This window comes from Lepus europaeus, chromosome 9 (genome assembly GCF_033115175.1).
Source record: "Lepus europaeus isolate LE1 chromosome 9, mLepTim1.pri, whole genome shotgun sequence".
NCBI classification, from domain to species: domain Eukaryota; kingdom Metazoa; phylum Chordata; class Mammalia; order Lagomorpha; family Leporidae; genus Lepus; species Lepus europaeus.
Genome location: NC_084835.1, coordinates 105,490,101 through 105,497,194, shown reverse-complemented (window position 1 = coordinate 105,497,194; position 7,094 = coordinate 105,490,101). Strand labels below are relative to the sequence as shown.

The 7,094-nt window shown below is 56.8% G+C and overlaps 1 protein-coding gene across 1 annotated transcript in view; it reads left to right on the top strand.

The window, feature by feature from the left end:
• Positions 1 to 728: 728 nt before the first annotated feature.
• Positions 729 to 7,094, top strand: part of ATP8B1 (ATPase phospholipid transporting 8B1) — a 126,292-nt gene continuing 119,926 nt past the window's right edge. Inside the window, exon 1 of the mRNA XM_062201728.1 lies at positions 729 to 1,080. The gene's annotated coding sequence lies outside the window, so the exon portion shown is untranslated. The remainder of the gene's footprint in view (positions 1,081 to 7,094) is intronic.

Below are 7,094 nucleotides of genomic sequence, written 5' to 3'. Positions count from 1 at the left end.
CGTCGGGCACTTGTCCAGGAGTTCTATGTCCCCTATTGCATTGTTAGCAAACGTGGAGGCCTTTGACTTTGCTCCATTCCGATCCCTGTGACTTGTCCACAACAGGTGAGCCGGAAACGTGCAAAATGTTCAACAGCAGCGCATAGTTCACATGTGGCCCTGGAAGTCCTTTTCTCCCCAAAGCTATAAACACGCACGAGTTTGGGCTCCGCAGAGGATAAAAGTTTCTCGAAGTCTCTGGGTGCTGTTTTTCTCCCTACCCCCCGCGCGGCCAACCACGGCTCGCCTTCTGTGACTGGTCCCGAAACGTGACTTGGCACCGAGAGCGCACAGCTCTCCTTACCAAGGGAGCTCGGGTCCCGGGCGCGCCACGACCCCGCCAGCTTTCCTGCCAGGCGCAGTCTCCGACTCCAGGCTGCGGCCAACCCTGCAGAGGGCGGTGGGAAAGTGACGCCGGGCTGGTGGGGCGGGGTGGCGAGGCAGAGCTGCCACAGCTGCCTGGTCGCGGGCTGGGCGAGGAGAGACCAGCGCTCGGGACACAGCGCGGGGTGCGCACCTGCCGCCGGGGCGCACCGAGGGCGGGAGGCCGGACCCGGACCACAGCGGCGGGCCCGCCCTGGGGCTCGCCGTCCAGCCCTTCTCCGCCCCGGGGAGGGACCGGGGGAGGGCAGACGTCCGGGCCCGCCCCCAGCCCCAACCCCAGCCCCATCCACAGCCCCAGCCGCGCTTGGCGGCCGCGGCTGCCGGAGGGAGACGAGAGGCACCTCCCTGGAGCTGCGAAACCAGTTTGGCCGGTCCCGCCGAGCGGAGGGAAAAGGGCGGCCGCAGAGGAAGGGCGCGCGGACGCGAGGCGGGGAAGGCGGGGAGCCATTGGCGCACCGCGGGAGCCGGAGGAGCGGCCGCCAACTGGACACGCTGCCCCGGGCCCCCGGCCAGCCCCCGTGCGCCATGAGGCGCTAGCGCCGCGGCCGACGCTGGGGCCCGGCGGGAGGGAGGCGGCGGAGACGACCAGGTGCACAGCGAGCGCTCGGAGCAGGGCGCGCCCGGCAGATGCCCCAGCCGGGGCCCAGCGAACGCCAGGTAAGGAGAGACGCGGCGTCGCGACCCCCAGAAACCTCCCCCCCGATAGCCGGGCAGGGTCCAGTGGCCCCCGGACCAGCGGATTCCGGGGATCCGGCGGCAGCAGCTGTCCGCGCGCTCCGGCTGCGGAGCCCCCACGGGTGGGAATGGAGTAGGGGTGCCCGGAACCTGCGCCGCTTCGGGGTCGGGGAGTCTCGGATGGCCGCGGGCAGCGCTGTTGTGAATTCGGTGGGGGTATCACCTGCCGGGAGGCGGGACCTCGCGGTAGGTGTTTGCGTGCTTGGTTGGTTTGCTACACGCTTGGCCGCGGTTAAGCCCGGAGGGGCCAAGCTGGGCTGGCGGCTCCCCTGGTAGTGGGGCGGGAGTCCTGCTGGCTTCCTTGGCGGCAGCCACTGCCCCTTTGGAAGTCCCCTATGGCCGGGCTCTGCTGGGCCCCCCTTTGGCAGCCTGTGCCAACGTGCCGGTAAAAGTCCTTCCAGCCGCAGCACCTGGCCACGGCCGCACCTGCGAGTAGGGATGGGGTGGGATCGGCCGTCCCCACCGCAGAGCCAGGTGCCACCAGACACCCGTGCGCTTTAACCCGGGATGCGGGCGGGGAAGCGGGACTGTAGCTCCCACCGCAGGCCGTCTCTCTCCCTGCCCGGGTTGATGTCCGGCGCTGTCGCCTCGCCGTGAGCCTGCTGAGGACAATTTGCTGGGAGGGGGAAGGCTTTCACCCCCACTTCCCCACCTTGCTTCCTTCCCTAAAGCGAAAGGAAAGCCTGGGGCGTCCGCCCAGCTACTCCGCGGGGGCCCGCGAGGCGAGACTCGGGGCCCCAGGGCCAGCACCGCTGTCGGTGGGGAGGACGGAGAGCAGAGACGAAGCTCGCAAAAGGACAGGGGACCCGAGCCACGGATCCGCCTGGGGAGCCCCCCTCACCCCCACCGGTTTCCCTGGCCTGCGTTCGCCGGCCGGGTCGGGGTCCAAGCGTTTGCTCCCATCTTGCTGGTTGCGTTGCCTTCGAAATTCTACACCCCCGCCCCCTCGCTGGAAAAGCGCCCCCGGCCACGCTAGTGAAATGCGTGGAGACCACCGGACACAGCGTAGGTCCCTGACCAAGGGTCGTCGCTTTGGGGAAGGAAACTAAAAATGATGCGTCCTCAGAGTAGCTAGTCCCAAGCCGGAGGGTCTGATTCTCCATCTGCTAGGGAGTACTTGTGTGTGTGCCCATTGTGGCGGGCCTGATGAAGCGCTGCTACAAACGCTCAGACCGGGCGGAGAGATGACCGCGTCCCAGGTGTTTGCTTTCCCGGGAGAAGTCTCGCCTGCCCGCAGTTACCCCTCCGCAGCCTCCGAAGGCTTTCTCCCCTGGTGGAGCTCCTTTAGTTTTAATTTTGAGTAGGAAAGCTTTCTCCTGCCTCGTTCATTTGTCGTTTTCCCCAAAGCACTTGGCCACGCTTCAGGAATTCTGAGGGATTCCTGGTGTCAGTGATTAAGGTACAAACCAGACTCAGGCGGCTCCTTCCTACCTGGTTCCCAGATGCCACCTGCGGGCATCCACCTGCAGCTCCTTTCCAGCTTGCCTTGTGGGTTTGGAGGATGGGAAAAGACGCACACTGTGTGCCCTTCTGACTGCGGCAGGGGGAGCGGTGTGTGTTTTAAATCAGGGTTTTGAAATCACGACTTGGAGAAGCAATGGCTTTACGTAAAGAAGTGGTCCAGGGCAAGGCACGTTCAGGCCAGGTTGGGTGGATGTGGGACGTGGTTCTCCGTGTGGGCGTCAGCCCTGATGGAGTCCACCAGCTGGCCTGCACGCTATGTGGGAGGTTTCCTTTCTTTTCTTTTCTTTTCTTTTCTTTTCTTTTCTTTTCTTTTCTTTTCTTTTCTTTTTTTTTTTTTTTTTGACAGGCAGAGTGGACAGTGAGAGAGAGACAGAGAGAAAGGTCTTCCTTTTGCCGTTGGTTCACCCTCCAATGGCCGCCACGGTAGCGCACTGCGGCCGGCGCACTGCGCTGATCCGATGGCAGGAGCCAGGTGCTTCTCCTGGTCTCCCATGGGGTGCAGGGCCCAAACACTTGAGCCATCCTCCACTGCACTCCCTGGCCACAGCAGAGAGCTGGCCTGGAAGAGGGGCAACCGGGACAGAATCCGGTGCCCCGACCGGGACTAGAACCCGGTGTGCCGGTGCCGCAAGGCGGAGGATTAGCCTGGAGGTTTCTTTGCTTTCTTCCATCCCTCCAGCCATTCTGGCTGCTCTTTCTCTTCCTTTTGAAGCCAGGAATAGTGGGAAACAGTGGGGCGCGATTCCCACCATTTCAGTTATTTTTCTTACTGATTGAATTACCCTAGATGAATTTTTTTTTGTATGATTTATTCATTTATTTGAAAGGCAGAGTTACAGAGCGGCAGAGACAGAGAGAGAGGTCTTCTATCTGCTGGTTCACTCCCCAAATGGCGGCAACAGCCAGAGCTGGGCCGATCTGAAGCCAGGAGCCAGGAGCTTCTTCCAGGTCTCCCACGTAAATGTGGGGGCCCAAGCACTTGGGCCATCTTCCGCTGCTTTTCCAGGCGGTAGCAGAGAGCTGGATGGGAAGTGGCACAGCTGAGTCTCAAACCGGTGCCCATATTGGATGCTGGCACTGCAGGCGGAGGCTTTACCTATTACGCCACAGCACCTGCCCCACCCTGGATGAATTTTTAGAATGTCTGAGGAAGCCTCAGTTTGCTTGTTTGTTGGGGGAACAGAAAGCTATCCTTAACCTCTTTGGATTGTTGAGAGAATTAAGAACGTGTACGTGTCCCTCCTCTGTAGCAGGTGTTTGTTGATTTCCTATTTTCTTTCCTAGGCTATTTTTGAATGTAGTGCCATGTCCAGGTGTCTGGTATAATTTTCATATTCCATTGCCTCCCGAGTCTGAATTCTGCCTGAGTTTGTTGTGAGCCGCTCCAGACAGGTTTTAATTTACCTGCTTTCCTTGGCTCCCTAGTTTCAACCGTTGCCAATGAAAGCTGTGTGCTTGTGAATGGAGAGCGTCTTGCTTTTTAAGTCCCAGAGTTAGTTTATTGGGTCCATTCGTGTCCTGTTTCTCCAGAGAGAGGCACGTTTACAGTTTCTCAAGCACTTCGTTTTGGCATTTACTTCCAGATTTGTCTCCCGTGAAGTTTTTCTTTGTGGTGTCTTTGGGTGACTTGTGACTTTGCAGATCTGTTTGAGTGTCCCACCCAGTTGGATTACTTGTGTTCATGCCTATAGGCCTGGTGTTACTTATTAGATGGAAATTAATTTGCTGCCAGGAGGATTTTAATAACATAAAAAGATGATAGCTTATCTTCTTCGCTCTGTTAAACAAGTTACTCCTGAATCCCCACTTCTGTACCCAGAGTAAGACCTTTTGAGATCTCGTGAACCTGAAGAACTGGTGTGATGAAGATGCTAGAAAGCATATACCCATGTGTAGACACACATAGGGCAGTGCAAAGGCGGGTTTATCTTAGTGCACAGAATCTTGAACTCCATGTGTAGTTTCTTCGTCATGTGCACTTTCCATGAACTTCGGAAGTACCCATGTCTATATACGCCTGTGTGAGCATCAGTCTTTGTTTTTCATTTCCATTCTTTGAAAACAGAGAACTTCAGCCATCTGATCACTTACGAACAGATAAATATTTTCCCTGATACTACCGAATGCATTGCACTTTTAAGTGTTTCACCTTTTAAGTCTCAGCAGTGGGAACTACGTTTGGTAGCTGCTCCCGTTGGGCAGAGCGGGGAAGTAGAGACTGTTGGCCTTGGAGCAGCTTCCGGTAGAGTTACTTAACCTCTCTGCATCTCAGCTCCAGCTTCCTCTTTTGCAAAGGGGATCCGGATGGCCCCAGCTGCCAAGGCTGTGCGATGGGCACCACAGGAGATAATTGAGATAAGGCCTCCTTAATATCGTTGATCAGCCCCTCATTGCCCTTCTCCCAGGCTAGTGGAAAGAAGAAACCTCTCTGCATGTGAGTATTTAGCAAACATTGGTGCTCATTTGCAAAAAAGGGTTCTGCAGAGGTGGGTGAAGCACTCAAACTCCAGGTCCACTTGGGGACCTTGGGGTGTTGGGCGACCTCTGACTTTGCAGGGGGCTGTGCTGGCCGGGTCACAGCCCAGAGGGACCTGGCTGGGCTCTCACCTGGCGGCTACCTCCTCCTCCTCCATGGCCCTTGGGACTTCCCTTGGGCCTCCCCCTCTCCCCATGCACCTGCTTTTTTGTTTGTTTGTTTTTAAATCACTACCGCTTGTTCACAGCTCTGTGGTTTCTGAACCTTGAGGCTTCGTGAAAGTGTTGGTGCTCCCTGTGTGGGTTCCACAGCGGGGAGCCTGGGCCAGAGTTGCTAACACAGAGCCTTGCTACCCTGCGGGGTGTTTTTCTTCTTTGAGAGGAAAGTGGATCGGGTATTGTCCCTCTTCCTGCTGTGGATGTTGTCCCTCTGTGCATGGCGGGCCACTTGCAGCTCTGAGGGTTCCTGCACGTGGTCACTCTCTCCCTGCAGTGCACTTGCCTTGTGGGTGTGAGATGGGTCTGGAAGCTGTGGAGGGTCTGTGATGGGAGGGCAGGGGAGTCCACTCTCAGGGTAGGGAAGGGAGCTGGCTCCAGGGGTGGGTGCCTCTGATTGCAGGGTCAGCCGGCAGTGGCAGAGACCATGACCAGCCCCACGGGAACGAGCAGCCTGGCACTCCTGTGCTGTGTGGAGCCGACCTTTGCCTGGAGGCTCAGCGCTTTATTTGCAGGGCTCTGTTTTATGGCTTGCTTTCTTTGCCCAGTGGCTTTTGTTCCACCAGAGTCTTGGTTTGTTGATTTAGGACAGGTAGTGTTTGAAATCGGTTTTCCAACCTTTACCCACACGGAGCTGAGCTGGGAAATCCTGGCTGGACCTCCTCAGGCACCAAGCATTGTGCTCCCCTGGGGGCGGCCTTGCTGCCAAGGGGGACCACCCCCACCCCGAGGCTGGCATGGGAGCACTGGCTGTTTTATAGAATGGGCGATGTGATTTGAACACAAGCCCCTGCTTAGTCTTGGGACTCGGTGAACCGCTGAGATGCTTCTCCCAGCTCTTTGGGTACAATCTGTGGGTGCGGGAGAAAACTACGTTCTCTGCAAGAAAATTGATAACCGTTAGGCTTGTGTGGCTTACATATTGAATTCATGAGGAGATTTGCCAGGTTTCTTTTTGTTGTTGTTGTTAAGATTTATTTATTTATTTGCGAGGCAGAAGGAGAGAGAGAGGGAGATCGATGTTCCGTTCAGTGGTTCACTTGCCAATGGCCACAGCAGCCAGGCCTTAACTAGACCAAAGCCAGGAGCTAAGAACCCCACCTGGACCACCCACGTGGGTGGCAGGAACGCGTGCTACCTTCCAGGCACGTTAGCAGGAAGCTGGATCGGAAGCAGAGTACTGGGACTTGAACCAGGCAATCTGATGTGGGATGTGGGCGTCCCAAGTGACAGCTCATCTTACTGTACCACACCCCTAGCGTGGGTCAGGTTTTGTGCATTTATCCTGGCAAATATAAGCACTGTTTATGGAAAATGAATGTGCACAACCTTTAGGTAAGGCACTAACTGTTGCTGTGTCAACTTCCAGAGCTTTCGTTATGACAGGCAAACCAAGTGTGTGAGGCCAAGTCAGACAGAGAATTAAGTGAAAACCTGCTGCCAGAACAACTTTGGGAGGTGGGGAGTTCCCCAGTCTGTCTTTTTTAAAAAGACATATTGAATTATTTGAAAAACAGTTACCAAGAGAGAGAGAGACAGAGATCGTCCATCCGCTGGTTCATTCCCCAAATGACGACAATGGGCAGGACTGGATTAGCCAAAGCTAGGAGTCTGGAACTCCACCTGGCTCTCCCACATGGGTGCAGGGACCTAGGTTCTTGGGCCATCCTCTTCTGCTTTCCCAGGCACATTAGTAGGAGCTGGCTTGGAAGTGGAGCAGCCAGGACATGGACTGGTGCCTGTGTGGGTTGCCAGCATTGCAAGCAGCACAACACCAGCCC